We start from the raw sequence: 17,296 nt of genomic DNA on the forward strand, positions 1-17,296 counted from the left end.
ATTTTTATATTATCTCGAAATATAAAAAAGAAAGGAATACCAATTACTATAAATCAGAAACATGCAGTATTATTCACGATCATGATGTCAAATGCATAAATATGTATAATATTTATGATACTATAAATTTCTATATCTCAATAAAGCGAATACCGCAGACTTGAATAACAAATATCAGAAAAATGTAATAATCAATGAAAGAGATAATGAAAGTAATATGAGCCGCACACGAAGATTTTCAAAGGTTGAATTTTAAAAACAGCTTTATACATAAATATTAAGAGTCGAAACAAGTTATTTTTTAAATTATTGCAATAATGACCCACGCGGTTTTTTAACGTCAGTTTAATTTTACAAAAATCCACTTTTAATTCAACAAATATACTCGTATTTCTAAAAAAGTACAAAATTTACGTTGCTATGAAAAATGAAAACTAATTCTACAATCACTGTGTTAAAAGAACTTTTATGTTGTAGACTGTACAATTGATTGATATTATACGAAATTTTAAAGCGTATCACACTTGCGAGATGTAAATTGCAGCATGGACACCCAAAAATCAATTGACAAATGACAAAATAGGAATTGTGTAAAGGTTAAACTGCAACTACTTGAATTGCTATTAAAGATTTATCATTACTATTTAAACCACTTAAGCGCTTCATTTTATGGGTGACATTTATAAGATATAAAAATATTTTTACTTTAACTGGAACAAAAGAAATGTATAAATTATTCGATCTATTATTATCTAAAGCACCACTAAATTACTCACTTACTACTTTAATTTAATAGAAAGTTTAAAACCAAATGTATGAAAATATCCAAAGCGTAACAAATAATAACAACGCAGAGAAATGAAAACGCTAGAAAACACAACTGGAAACTTTATAGTCCCACGTTGCAAAATTTTAAAACAACCCTAGTTTTTATATTACTGAATCTCTTCATAACAATTTTCCACCGAAGTGTTGATAGCAGAGTATATTAAAATTGTTATCATTAAATTTAATATACCGAATCAAATCAACAATGATACATTACATTATAAAGCAGCTCGCACAAGATTTGCAGGCCCACCGCAGTGTGATGGAGCAATCACTTACCGCCCGTATAAAGTACATAATTTTTTTTCCGCGGAGAAAATTGTGTTTAAAAATGTAAAAAGTATTTCGCAGGAAAATTTTGGCATTTAGTATCACTATATTAATTTACTTCAAAAGTAACTCTGCCGGAGGTAACACGTTCTTACCCGCCCGTGTCATGTTTTAATATATATGTCATGTACGTCACGTTATCTTCGTGTACATGTATCGTTTTTTAACGTGCACTATGAAACCACATACAAGGTGATCACGCTAAAATTGGTTTGAATCTGTGTTTTCTACGTATTTAGAAAAAATGTTGCAATTTGTCAGAGTGCAAAGTTTCATTAATTCATAGAGCACTGTCAATTGAGTGACAGTCATTATTAAAATATTAGGGTTATAACAAACTGACCTATTTTATGACAGATGAAAGAAGGTGGTGTAAAGTCGAAAAACACTACGTCGGAAAGTAATAAAATGAAGAACCGGGTATGTATACAATTTTTGTACACTTGTCGCTTTTTTAAAAAAGATCAATAGATTACGCTGCAAAAATACCAGAAGAATTTTTATTACAAGATATAAGCACCTGTATTATCTCGATGTTGAAACCGTGTAAGAAAATGAAATGCAAATGCAATACCGAAGAATTTTATTGTAACCAACATTCAAGCACCATTGAAAGTAACATGTGGGTTGAATGGAAAATAAGGAAGGTTTTGTTTGGCGACAGATGTTGTTGAACAGTGGAGTGTCCTTCATAACTTTTACAAGATTCACGGATCGCAAACTAATTTAAGGAAGTTCGCTCTCAAGAATTTTTAATTAAGGGATGAAAGATCTCTTACAAAGGATTAGCGTCTTTATTAATTACAAAATAATTTTCAAAAGGTGGCGAATTAATTGTTAGTGAATCTGAATAATGTTAGGGCATGGTAGATATTATAAGAACACGACACAGTTTTTTTTTTTTTTTTAGTATATTGCTGTGAATTTGTCTTTACTCGTGGAAGTTATAATAGGAAGTCCTAAGTTTAATAAAGAGATACACGCAGGCCCTTTGTGTCATTGTATGTTATCCCCATTGTACCCGGTCCTATAAGTACACAATTTCTGGGAGCATCTCCAATGCCATGTGACGCCACAGTTTGCTTTCCTGATTCCAGCCACCGCTAAGCAGGAGCACGGAATTTGGCCAGTCGCATTGTCCTCCTAGCACATTCTACATGTGCTCTAGACATTTAAACAGATAGTCCACGTGTTTATGTCCCGTGAACAGTTTCACTACCATTCCGAGATCATTCCTGTGAGGTTCCATTGATTAACGCCGGTCTAAAATCCGTCACTCTTGAAAATGGCATAGTTGTGCACGCAGTGTTTTTTGTGCGCTTTTAGCGACTGGTAGATCGATTGCATAAGTTGATGTTATGTTATCAAAAATGCAAATTTACCGTCATTTGGGTTGGTTAAACACCTTAAATTTTAAAATTACATTTTCCAGTTTTTGTAAGTTCTAGCTCGAGTTTTTTAGCTCCGACATTTCTAAAGGTTATTACTTCTATTTCATGTATCATCAATAGAGTTGTACACATTATCCTCTTAGGGAACAAATTTGTATACACAACAGAACGCAAAGCTTTTATTAAATTAAACAGAGTTTGGTCAGGCCTACGTGAAAAAGTATCTCTAACTTTGTATTGTTCGAATAACCAACAATGCTTTTATTTCAACAGCAGTATTCCACAAAATAATATTCATGTAATCCATTCTGAGTGACACATTTTTAAGCATCATTCAACATTAAACGCACTACTGAATTTATCGTTAGTGAAGAAGATAAACAATTAGAAATTAAAATGCAAAACCTGGAAAAATAGGTTAGATAACGTCCTAATAGTTAAAAGTATAACATAATTAACATTTGGATTAGATGAAACAACTATCTAAATACCACAATATGTAGTTTTTTTAAATAGTCCGCTTGTGCAGTAAATAAAATTTACCACTGACGACCCAAACACATTTATCGGCTAAAACAATGTATATATGTTAGTCTATACAACCTGGTTACGGATTTAATATACAACGGCTGTATGGCAATAATTTGGAAATATTAAAACCATTGTCCACAAATAACACCCGTTATTTTACTAAAATGGCAAAAACCCATTTAATTTTACATCACAAAATTTATACCTAATTTAAAATGCATGTACGTAAGAAAAAAAAAGAATATTACATGCGCCAATTTCACAGATTTTTTTATGCCTACAACTACTTTTAAGAAATAAAGCTATACTTTGATCTGAACTCTTGTGCGGAGTCTGCCACCCCCCGTTGTAAACTTGTCTACTTACCCCGACCTCTGTCTTGAGTAAAACAGATGGCAGTAAAATTTTCATTGCGGTCCATCTCGACAAATCCCCTCCCAGCCATCTCGACTGCGGCAAGTTTACAAGGGTCTTTGGTTAAGCCCTCATAAAAATTAGTGGAAGTCAATAGACGCCTGAGGCAGACTCTGCACAAGAGTTCTGGTCAAAGTATACATGGATTTCTAAATTTACTGAATTAGGGAAGATATACGGATATGAAAGTCCGATCGATTTCATGTACCCAACGCAAAGTAGTTAACTAAAATATGGCGAAGTATCGAAAAAAAAACATGGAACTTTCTACATTTGGACCCAATAATTTTTTAAATGATTTTTTCTCTATTCCATGCACAACGTGCCAAGCAATAGGTGCGCCATTTTTGAGCAGGATATGTAAATGCTACAAAAATACTTGAAAAACCCAGACGAAAATTGCTTGGCCACCACACGTGCAACGTTTGTGATTTTATATAAAAATGATATTTAAAAAAATCTTATGAAATTATTAAAAAATATTACAAAATGTTAACAAAATTTATTTTGCAGTGAAGAGTGTTAAAATAATCAGATATTCATAAATTGAAATAACTTATCTGCAGATATAAATTCAGTATATGAGTAATTAATCTATCATACAGAATGAGTCATATGCGAGTAATCCTCTCGATATTTAAAGATAAAAAGATAAAAATAGGCTACAGTTGCACGATTCTTTGAATAGCATACATTAAAATTATTATCTTCGATTATACAATTATACATACTATTTTTTTTGAGGCCTAGCACACAACTTAAGTTTTTTAAATAGAACATACATTACATTTTCTCATTAGCTTCTTCTTCCTAGGTTTAACAATCATTTTGGAAATCTCGATGCGACATTGTCACGTTTTAGTAATGCAAGGGTTTACACAAAAACTACAATAATGTTATTGTTAGATCTACATTGTAATATTATATGGAGAGATAAACAGAGGTACTCACTTTATATCAATTAAATCATATTTTAAAATGCAGTGTTTACAAAAAATTCTAAAATGGTACAATTTTCAAATATCGATATTTCAGTTTTTTTTATTGTAGAACATCCTGTATTTTATTAATCCACCTTACTCTATTTTTGTTCTTTCAAAGAAATAAAAACGCACAATAACTGTTTACTTTAAATATACAAAAAATATTTCATACAAAAACGAAGAATAAGATACAGTACTAAAATATCGGGTGTTCTCTGTGAAAAAACTAAAATTCCGGTTTCTATAAGACTACATTAAGACAAAAAATTTTTATTTGTTTCACAACAAAGCGTGTACACTAGGGTGATTCAAAAAAAAAAAATAATTTTTTTTTTCGTGTCAAAGAGGTTCAAAAGTTTCTTTTCAACGTAAAAAAATACCAGTTAAAAGTTGAGCTCTTAATATTAATATTAAGACCGTCCGCATCGCGTTTTTCTATTTCCCATAAGAATAACATGGGAAAATTTTTGTTTGCACCTTCTGATTTTTATTGCTAGCCCGTCGTGTGTCGTGAAAAAAATTCAATCACATATTTTTATAGAGAATTGAACGCTCTACAAAAAGTGTCTCCTATGATTTTGCGAGAAACCTGACTATGATTTTTTAACCCACTGATGCTGAAAATGTTCGGAAAGAGTTTTGCTGGCCTTATTATAGCATAAAATTATAAACAATTACTGTTTAAAAAACTAAATTTAAAATGTGTATAAATTTTTGTGGTGATTTATTCCAATAAGACCATCAAATTTATTGTAATGCATCAAAAACGTCAAAATTTGGATAAATTTAACTTTAGCCTAAAATAACTCTTCAACTATCAGGTTTCTCGCACAATCATAGGAGACACTTTTTGTAGAGCGTTCAATTCTCTATAAAAATATGTGATTGAATTTTTTTCACGACACACGACGGGCTAGCAATAAAAATCAGAAGGTGCAAACAAAAATTTTCCCATGTTATTCTTATGGGAAATAGAAAAACGCGATGCGGACGGTCTTAATATTAATATTAAGAGCTCAAATTTTAACTGGTATTTTTTTACGTTGAAAAGAAACTTTTGAACCTCTTTGCACGAAAAAAAAAAATTATTATTTTTTTTTGAATCACCCTAGTGTACACCTTTATTTATCTCTTCACAACAGATTGTACCATAGATTTAAAAATAACACGACTCTGCTTTTTCTGTGCATTCTTCAATTGCCAAAAATTTTTAAGAAAATTGAAATAATGTGACATCGCATCGGAATTCGAAAAATGAATTGTGGTTATAAAGCGCAAGGAGAGGTAATAAGAATATGTAAAAATGTATAGGTGTTCCATTTGAAAAAATACGTTACGCCTTAAAAAATACAACACTCTGTACAGTTGAAAATAATTTTAGTATATGGCCCTCAAAGAACCATACAACTTTGATTTTTTCCTACTTCTCATAATTAATGGTACATCAAGAAGCGCGAACTTAGTGACTAACTTGTATTTTAGCTTTTCAAATATTTTTAGAAATCCTAGTTATACGGATGTATGGTTTATAATTTATGACGTTGTATATCTTTTGGGAACTAGGACAATCTTGTCTGTTACCAAATGTTGTCGGAATACGAGCACATTTTTATACATCTGTCAAATACATTCGTTAGTTAAGGTTTACTGATATAGATTGAAATCGCGTCTATAACTTTGTTTTTTTATTTGTACGACACTCTCAATAGATCGCTAGATGCAAGTATACATTGTTGACATATGTGCTGAATAACTTTATATGTACATTTCATGTTAAGAAGAAGAAAAAAGAAGCAATACTTTCTGCAAAATGGTTTTTAAAGATCTCTACTACTTCCTCTAAATTTGCTACATTTTTTGGTACTTTCGTATCTATTAAATTAATTAAATATTGTTATGATTTACGGATATTTAAAATCGCCGTGGGTAAAACTCAACAATTTATTTCTCAGTAGTACTAATTTACACGACTAACTTAACTATACAGCGATTATGCACAGAATAATTCCGACTCGACTGGAATGGATTTGTCTAGACTCATATTCTCACTGACTGAAGTCCACTCTTTCTTCCCAACGGTGGTCTCTATTTAAACAGTCATACTCTTCTTTTGGAAAGATAGTGAACGCCGCCGTCATCGATGATGATTGATGGGTCACTACCCCTCATCGCCGCACATACTAGAAAACCCACGGATGTCGTATGGGTTTATTTCGTAACAATAAATTAATTAAAATAAGTGCTCTTCATTTATACTGAATGTTTTTCTATAATTATTAATAAACATTTGGTATTTCTTTTTTTGCAGTTTGTACTTTCATGAAAACAGTTTTCAAATATCGATGTTTCAATTTATTCAAATAGAAGATCCTGTATTTTATTACTACATCTTATTCTGTTTTTGTTCTCTTTCTCTCATTTGATGAATGTTTTCTATATTTAAAGTTGACAGTTACTGAGATTTTTTACTTTTTTTAAAAGAAAATAATAAAATATCGTCTTCGTCTTAACAATAACTTTGTCGCGTATTTTTAACACTTGCATTGCTTAAAAAAATAAAAGAAATGGAATAACGTGTCAACGTTGAATCAGAATTTCAAAAATAAACTATGGTTGTAAAGGGTAAGAAGAGGGTAATACGAATATGTAAAAATATACAGGATATTCTTAAAAAAAAAAAAACAGATCTGTATGCTATGTCTTCATATACTCGAAAATAATTTTAATGTATGATACTCAAAAAGCCGTACAACCTTAGTCTGTGACTTTTTTTCCATGTCTAGTAATAATTTGAGATATCGAGGACCGCACGTTTAGTGACTTCTCATGTATATAATAATATATGTAATACAAATATGTATATATTTTGTAATTTTCCTGGCGCACTTTTTGTAAAGACAGGGACAGACTTAGCTTCGAGGACACGCTTGCCCGTGACCACAGCAATGACGGCAACAAACGAGCAGACCTAAATTAGCGCTAACCGGCAATATTACGGAAGTACGCATACATAGCAGGAATTCAATAATAATAGTAATATTAACAACAAATTACTATGTGTCAACTGGGTCAAGCAGCTTTAGGCCGAGCCGGAGATGAAACCAAGCATAATCTTTGACGAAAGAGAAAACAACATTTAAACCATAAAAATTTACATATTTTGTTCAGGTAACAAACTCTGCTGGTTTTTCGACCTTTTCTGCATGCATCATTTCTGAAAATAAACTTATTTTGACTGTTCTAACGTACAAACTTCAGGGTGTTGTCAAATAGCTTCAAAGTTGTATGGTTGCTAGAGATATATACAATGTATACTTTGTCCGTTTCATTTGTACCTCATGAAATTTTATACTTAATAGTGTTCACGCGACGATGCAGCAGAAGATGGATAACCGATATGGTTAATTGTGGCTTGAGTGGTATAGTGGTCCAACTCTGACTTCGTTTTTGTGGCACTGCAATCTCAATTACCGCAAGTATTAGGAACTCTATTGAAAATGTAAATAGCCGTGCCACAAATGTGTAGTGTAGACAGTTGGTCCCTTGATGGTTTATGACCGCTGGATTACTTGCGGGAGAGGCCTATTGTGGAACGTTTAACTCCTTCACAATAGGATGCAGTCATAAAAACGAACCTGCAGTTGGGGCACTATACCTGCTCGTCAAAGTCCGACTTTTCTTATTTTTTAGTAAATTACAAACTGGCCAGAAATAATTTAGGTTTAGCAATAACAAGCAAAAAAAAAACGATACTACAAAGTTATAAATAGTTAATTTAAACTAAAATACAAAATACATTGAAATAGATAAAGTATAAATATTGTTTCGATTGTTTTTGATAGTCGTATTATCTTTTAAGGTAAAAAATTTGTTTTTTATATTTTTAAATATTTTTGCACTGCAATATTACTTTGCTATCTGTCAAAACTGACTCAATGTTTTAATTCTAAAAAACATATTATGAAAATTGGATCGGTAACAGCGGCCCTACTCGATTTATTGTTATAGCGATACATAAAAGATTTGGTGTATTCGCGACCTTTGACTGATTAAACGTTAAAAAAAACTAACTTCCACAATAAAGATCGGACACGGTTTTCAAATGAAATACCGACTGGTACATCTCACTTGACTAATTAAATGATTAAATTGGACCAGAGCAATCAAACATCAAACCATTTGTTTTGGAGACAAATACAACAAACAAATTTCGTCACAATACATATTTCATATACATACGTCCTCTACGACCGTAGTTTACATAACCGTTAACCTTTCACAACACCAATTAAATCAAAATCAAATCTGTGTTAAGTTTGAATCCAAATGTATTTAGTGTCCTTTTTTCTTTATTTTTACTTTTTTATCGTTTATGCAAGATGACATCTGAAATTTGTACAAATTATCGTAAAAATAATGGTTGACGCGACAGCAATAAATCGTAAACATGTGAGCAGTCTACAAAAAAATGTCTGTCTATAATTATTTCTTTCTTTGATGCTTCATCGAATTTGTTCCATGAGTGCAGAACAGTGCACTGTATGGCGTAACAAAATAAATAAATAATAACCAGAGCAAAAGACTTATAAAGACATTTGTTTGAAGATTTTTAGATTACCCAACGAACGTCTCGCTCGATGGACTGGATTTGGCGAGCTAATGGAACTGTGCCAACTGTGGGGGCGACGTTTCGATCCCACCGCTGAAGAGTCAGCAGCCCTCGTCCTGAAGGCTGATGTTGTTCTACTCGAGCTAGCCATGTGTCACACTTATTCTGATACTAATAATTACGTAGGATCCAAGAAAACGTCTCTTTCACACTCCCAATTTATAACGCATAAAGAAAGAGTTAGTAAAAAATTCATCTCGAAAATCTCAGTCCACAACACTAAAATAGTAAAAATAATTTCACAGTATTCGTAAAACAGAAAATGAACAAACAGAAAACAAAGCTACCACTGAGAATCAAAAACCAAACTGTACACACCAGTTTACACCAAAACTATAAATATGTTTTTTCAATTTTTAAAACCGTCAACAAGTTGTCAACAAAAGCTGCCATATATCTTACATATAACTAATCAGTACTCACAATCAATAATCATCTAAAGAGGGAATCAAATTTTCAACTAAACGGTCACGCTTTGAACATAAACATGAAAGTTTTGAACGTTGTTAATCCTATATGTCCGCACGAAATTAAATGAGACCGTATTTGGCTTTGAATTTTTTCGTGTTATTCAAATGAGATACACTTTGTATGTGCATTAAGTTGATGGTAATGTGTTCCTAACGTGATCTTAACGTGGACTGTCATTACATCTACATAGTAATTAATGCAAAAAATTAATAACGAAGAACCTAGTTTTAAGAATACGAAATTCCTCCGTAGCTAATTGCTGTTTAATAAAATAGAGTTTTATTATTTGCTCGTGGTTTGAGTTATCCACGCTGATCTCTCTTAAACGTATTCACGGCATGATTTTAAATTTACTTCTTGAAATGTATTATTAGTAAACACTTATCACAAACATACTTATATTACTTTATTTGTAACATCTTATTCTCATACTTTTAAGAATATTCATCGTATGGATGAAAATCTGTGTGCTGATGGAAGAGATCACTCATCCTATTTGTTAGAAATGTTATGTATTTGCGAAAATGTAATAAAACACGTCAACGATTGAAAAAGGCAGTTAGCTTCCTCCTGTCAAAATTGTACAAACTCCAAAAGAAGTTCAGCAGGCACGTGTTCGGGATTCTGAAAGCAGGCACTGCAAGAACGGTTATCCTTGTCGAGCTCTTTCCTAGAACGTCGTATCAAAGAATACACGAGAAATGTGGAATCGATACTTCATCCGCTTATATCGTTTCCACTGGGTTCTATTTCTGGTTTAATTTGTAACTTCTACAAGAAAAGTTAACTTTATTACCAAATTCATATAAGGATTTATAACTAGTTAGCGGCCCTCTCATACAGTTTTTTTTTACATTATATACGAAGAGTCCAGTGTCTTCATAAAACACTAGAGATAACTTGCTGTGAACATACAAATCATTTTGATTTGACCCATGTAACAGTAGCATAACCTAACCACATTCCCCCAATTTAAGGAAATAAAAACGGCTCTAATCTCTGAAATAGCTGACAAAAAAGATAGATTCATAGATAGTTTTTTTTTGAGATTTCCTGTGTTAACCAATTCTAAAAACAATGTAATCGAAGCACAAACAACATCGCATCCCAAAGCGTATTTATCAATGAACATTTGTTTGGTGAGAGTATTCGAGATATGATCAACTTTGGTAGAGATAAATACACGAAATCACAAACAAAGATTTATTTATTAATTTTTTATGTTGCTCTTTCTGAAGGGAATAAAAACTTTCTACAATTTGTCATTCAACGTCAGAGTTTCAATAAAATTTATTAAATATTTATGATAAATGAAAACACGTCGCTCTGTACATGTTCAGTGAAACAGATTTAACAAAATTATGAGATATTGGAATATACAAATAATTATTATTATTATTATTTGATATTTTGCAACGCACTATACTAATTGGATAATTAATAGAGTTTGGTCGAAAAATGTCGATGGTCAATTAGAAACAACAATCAATTTTACCGACAATTACGAAATTATTTTATTTCTGGATGAATCTGCGTACAATGTTATAACATTACAATGAATGGACAATAAACTAAGATCTATTATCTTTATTATTTCACGACAACCGGATAGAACTCGATCACAAAGCGAGAAACGTATGAATAAACAGTTTAACAAGCGATTCTGTCTAAAGGACATGCGAACAGACTTAAACAAGGTACATACATATGTAAAAATAAGTTAAACACGGGTCTTAAAGATACATATTCTAGCGTCTAAGTTAATTAAAGCCGTAATCTTTTTGACTCGTAACTGTACGAGTGATTGAAAACTTTTCCAATTTAAGCGGGCGTAACAAAACAAAGGCAAGCTTCAAACAACTCAGACACAGACCAGAAAAATCAATGTTTAAATGACATTAATGACATCCTAATCTTACACTTTTCTGAAGCTTTGGACACATAAATTTTCAGTGTACTTAAAGCTCCAATCAAAGTGACATATTCCCCTACTGCCTACTCAATTTGAAAACGTTTTCGGTCCTTTGTTATACTCACTCTTATAATTGCATATATCAATCTTAAAAGAAAATAAAATGTTATTTTTTACGGTTTTATTCGAAATTTAACTCTAACATCTAGGTTCATTTTGGTAAAAACCATATTTCTATCTTGACTGGAAAAAAAAAGCATATTTGCTTGTCTTTATAGAACTCGTTAATAATGTTCTTACGAATTTCATTGTATTTTTACTTATGTCATTTTGGTTAAATTTGTATTTTCTGTAATTGTGTTTTCGCCTGCTGCGAATACAATTATTATTATTGATGATTAAATCGATACAAGTTATTACGAAGCATCAAACAAAAAGCAAACATCTAACCCGTTTTAAAAATTACAGCCTGCGTAGTAATTTTCAGAACAAGGAAAACTCGCAACAAAGTCGCTACACGAACAAATTTATAATCTGACAACTTCACGATATATTATTATTTTTTATTTTTTTGTTATTATGTAATAAGATTATGCATTTTCTGCATAGTTTATCGTTATATATTAAGTGACAATAGGCTTCAGATCTCTCTACATTACACAAAGTGCTTATGGTAAGCGGCAATTATAGGCTGCAGTTGTTGAAAATTCAAATTTATTTTTCAACTAATCATAAGAAATGAAATGAAACATATAGGCTGCAGTTGTTGAAAATTCAAATTTACATGCTAGAAAGTCTCTATTTTTCAACTAATCATAAGAAATGAAATGAAACATCCTGCATAGCATGTTTGTACATAAACATTTTTCAAAAAATTGCCAACACATTTTAAAAAAGGTGAAGAAGATTACCATTACCACCGTTAGTAAATTTAATATGAACTTGAAAACTAAAATATAATGTAATTGCAAACATTTTTTGAAATCTCTAATGAAATAATAATTTTTAATCATCACTCACAAGTATAAATTTGAAATTAAATTGAAAATTAGATAAGAATTAAAAGAATACTCGTAAACATGCTTTAAAAGTAGCTACTTAAACACTTTTACTTTCATCCAGGTGTTACTTATGTGCCAAATATACCACTCATACGTATTTTATTTCAAAATAAAAAATAATTGTTAATTCTTCTAAAGCAACACAATTAATTAGAAATTGACTCACCCCGTGACTACAAGTTCACCATTACAAATTACTTTATAAATTAAAATATTGATGATACTTCAAATTCTATATTTGTCAACACCAACATCAAATCCATTAACCATTGTTCATCGCGTAAGTAAACTAATAAAATGACTATTTTTACACTGTCTCTGTATTATTACCGTTATCACTGTCTAAACCTCGTCATTACTAAAAACAGCCACACATAACATTTTACCTCACTAGTGAATTAAAAACAAACATCTATTTGTTTTCCTCAACTGTTTTAGCGTCGTACTGAAAATTGCTAAGGAAAATATTTTTGTAGCGATCTTTGTCAAAAGCAAAAAATTGGTCTTTTATTTAAACAGAACTTCCCTCCTCGTTGAAATACAGTCGAACAGATGCAGCTTCTTCGACCAATGATAAAATTTAATTCTGCGAAATGTATTTGTTTTTTATGGTAAGACCTAAAATTGACGTAAATAACACATCCGCAGCTCCTTAGTCCAAGGGGGTGCAGTCCGCTCAGATAGGGATTGGTTAACATAGACTGGTTATGTTTATATATCGAAACAGTTCGACTATTAAGCACGTACAGAATAAGTGGCGGCAGATAAAAAGTATGCATTTGTATTAAAAGAAAATGAAATTTGATTGATTTGGTCTCCTCAAGATCGAAAGGACTAATTATTGTTAATTACGCTACATTGAAGTGACACGTTTTAAGTATTGTTTTGGGTAAGTATTTGTTACTATGACAATTTTTACTTTTTTATTATTAAATATAGGTGCGCGCAACATTATTGTATTCTCACATTTTCAAGACAATGGAGTGAATCGTTCTTGATTTGATAAATCAAAAAAATGCACTTTACCGGGCACCCTTGCTCAATTTCATATTATGCATGTGTGTAAAGAAGAAAGAGGATTAAACAATAAAAATTAGATGGCAAATCGACGATAGACAGACAGACAGGCGGGCAGACCGGAGATCTATTTTTTTATACTGCAGGGGTCATGACACGTCGAGAAAATATGAAAGTAGCAATTCGCAGATGGACCCCATTACAATACTTCCTTAGCTCGGGAAGTAAAGCTCTTTGCCTATTCATTCTCAGAGTCTAATTGGTATCAAATCAAATCATGTCAAAAAACTAAAGTCAAATCACAAAGACAACGGCATTATGTTTTGTATCATGTTTTGTCAACTAACTATTTTAAGTCGATTACCAAATAGTTACTTGAAATATAAATAAATTAGAGAAATATTTAATCGTGAGTGACAGAAGTTTGAATTTATCATTGACTTTGATTAACTTAATGAAAGATGTTTTTTAAATTATTTTGTTTCATAATTGTTAGCACTTTTTACTTTCCAAACGACAACTAAGAAAAGTGCTGTAACAAATCAAGTTCAATTGACAACGTGATGACAAAAAAGTCTCTCTAGATATGCACAACGTGCGCTATTCTGAAGCTTAAAAATTCATCCTAATTTTAACTGGACGCACATCGGTTGTTTTAAAAGAATGAAGTTTAGCCAATAAAATTTTAAAATCTTCGTAGCAACAACACTTCGCAGTCTCAAGTTAATAATTTTTTTTTTTTGAAAAATACGCGATGGTATACATGTGGAATTTGTTGTAATTCAGAATCGAGAAAAATTATAGTACATAATAAGTTAGTCATGTTGAAATCGATTAAATGGGGTTATGATAAGATACGTAGCTCCATTTAAAAAAGCTGACGTGGGGATAGCTTGAAATGGTCATCCTTGAGAAAACAGTTTAATCCCTCAATTCAAAATGAGCTATTTAAAGAAAAACCCTTACATTTTTAAAAGTTGTGGAAATACTTATTTCCTTATACTTGTGACAAGCGTCTTCGAGGTACCTTATTTTTCGACACAGCTTTTTTGACTTCCAGCGGTATTATTCTTTATTTCATCGTGTGGGCTTTGTAATATTTGCTCTTTATCCGTAACATTTATCAATTTTTCCGTCATGTATAATAAATCAATGAAAAACCACTACTCGAACCTCATTGTTGCTTTCAAGCACGTTATTTATTAGTCCACAGGTATTAAGCAACACCGTTAAAATTAACCATCACATTAATCAATAACTGCGAAGAATTCTTCTAATGAAAAGTTCCGGAAATTCCTTGCATTACAAACGTCACCGTAATCCATACGATATTATGAGACTTTGAACTTGGACAGGTAATGGCCCGATTTACCGAACAAATTTACTCTATGATCTGGAGTAAATATCACTATTATTTTTAATATGACGGCATTTAACAAAATTTAGCACTTCAAAAATTGCAACTGTTTCAGTAATACATGTGTACTAAAATGAATAGAACGATAATCAACGCCGAGAACCTAGCGCAACATTCAAAAAGGAAAAAATTACTTTTTTTTCATTATATATTCTGTAAATCTTTCCCCAGTACGATGAAGTCTCAAGAGTACATACCAAGAAAAAGCCGTCATCATCGTTAATCTTCCATTCTCCTCTTTTTCAACATTATGTCGTATTTTTATGCATTCTTTCGAAATAGGATATGATATAGAAAGAAATTATTTTATGAAAAGTATCAAGAAAAACAGCACTAAGAATTACCCTACGTAAATTTCAGAAATTAAATTTGCAGAAATTGGGTTTTGCCCAATTTTCTGAGAGCGAGGATCTGAAATCCAAAGGCCAACGAAAGCAAGAACTACGTGGCAACAAAATCAAGAACTATTTTTGAATATTCTCACACCAGAAGCTTCACTAAAATATATGACAACTTTTATTCACATAACAGGTACGTTAATCTGTAACCACGTGTGGCAGTTTGGTTGACACGTTCAAATTAACCTTTAAATAAGGTAACAAATTTTTAGCGAACATCATTATGAACACATTTTGCAGAAAGTAAAATTCAACTACATAGTGAAATAAAAAGCAGAAAGTCACATTTCGCGATTAACTGCGTAGATAATTGGTTTCCGCCACATTCGCACTTCAGACAAAAAGGAACTGCTGCGTCGTGACGCCTGTCGTCTTCACTATTGGAATTTTTGGAGCGCAGACGCATTACGCCGGAACAGGAAATACCTTCTGAACATATGCGACGTATTCAACAGTAAGTGCTTTTAATTAAAATACCTCCTCTACTTTATTGTAAATAGTGGTAATTGGCGAGTTAATCAAGATCGTAACTTGTCCAGGAAACAAAAGCTCTATGTGACCAATACGTTGTAATCGAATTAATTTATCTCCGACTTTATTGTTCCATAAAACGTAACGAGTTTTAAGAGAAAACATAAAATAGACACAATTTTCTCATAGGGTTTTTTTGCAGTTCCGCTCTAAAGGTAATAACTTCGAGCTTTAAAAACTTTTAAATGATTTAACAATAAAATGTACTTTATATAATTTTCTTGATACATGGGTTTATTCGGTAAAAAAACTCTAGGCAGGGCTAACAATAAATTTCAGATTGCGTTAGCTGTCTGTATCCCATCTGTTATAAAGTCAATTTATTAACCCAATTCAGTCCGAGAGGAAAAAGTGCAGATATTGGTAATTCGATCAGAAATAGTCTGAAAGCCTTAATTCAGAAAAAGTATCGCCGTTTCTCTTATATAGATATTTTCTCCAACAAAATTAGGGTGCTTTGGCAATAAAATGTGAAAGGTTTGATGAAATTTCTCTGATTTTTCGATAAAACACGTGTAAAGATTCTACAAGGTTGTGTTCTGAACTGATTATAAGAAGAAAAAATGATTGACAACCAGTGCAATAGATAAATAAACATATCGCGAAATTATTTACTGTTTTAATGGATCTCTATCCTTGGACAGACAGATAACTACACATGTGTTTACTTTTGCATGTAATAAAGTAACTTCAAATATTGGCTCAGTTCGAAATACAACATCCTTACAGAATTCTGCAATCTTAGTATGTATATCGATGTCAGGAAAAATAATTACTGAAATGGAAACGATTCTTACTAGTTATCCCAGTATTTGATACAGTGTGAAAATAAACTTAGATGACTATAAATTCGCTGCCTTAGTAAGGGCTAAATTTAATTGGATGCCTTTCAAAGTGCTTCATTGAATTATGTGAAAGTAGCGAAATGCTACAGAAGCTTCAAGCTCCGTATTCACTGCTCTTAATTGGGTCAACACTGAAGCTAGGCGAATATCAGTTTAAAAGAAAAACTATTTATTTACCTGAATTTGCATTAAGAGTAACAAAATTTAAACAAAGAGGGAATAACTTATAATTCAATTCCTTGTGTTGTACCTCAAATAGATATTACCAAATTTGGTACTGCATAAATCGTACAGTTCAAAGAGCTGTTTATAATGCTATATTGTGAAAAAAATTATAAACATGGTCAATGATAGAAAGCATATTTTCTGTGTACCCGTGAAAATATTTTGACATAGTATTTTCAATTGCAGAGATTGTGCGATTTGAAAGTTGCATTAGTTTCTATTTTTTAAATAATAAACTTCATACATTTTTGAACATTCTAATTTCTTACTACA

At 31.5% G+C, this 17,296-nt stretch overlaps 1 protein-coding gene across 5 annotated transcripts in view; it reads right to left on the reverse strand.

The window, feature by feature from the left end:
- The window catches only part of LOC135128144 (triple functional domain protein), a 180,400-nt gene that overhangs the window by 152,698 nt on the left and 10,406 nt on the right, over positions 1–17,296 (reverse strand). The window contains exon 1 of one of the 5 annotated variants that reach the window (XM_064055029.1): positions 12,757–12,850. The exons of the other annotated variants lie outside the window; for them this stretch is intronic. The gene's annotated coding sequence lies outside the window, so the exon portion shown is untranslated. Of the gene's footprint in view, positions 1–12,756; positions 12,851–17,296 lie in introns of those variants that run through there. 5 annotated transcript variants of the gene reach the window in all.

The sequence above is a fragment of the Zophobas morio genome, unplaced genomic scaffold (assembly GCF_036711695.1).
Source record: "Zophobas morio isolate AGI-343-1 ecotype UQ-CSIRO unplaced genomic scaffold, CSIRO_AGI_Zmor_V1 ptg000012l, whole genome shotgun sequence".
Taxonomy (NCBI): Eukaryota; Metazoa; Arthropoda; class Insecta; order Coleoptera; family Tenebrionidae; genus Zophobas; species Zophobas morio.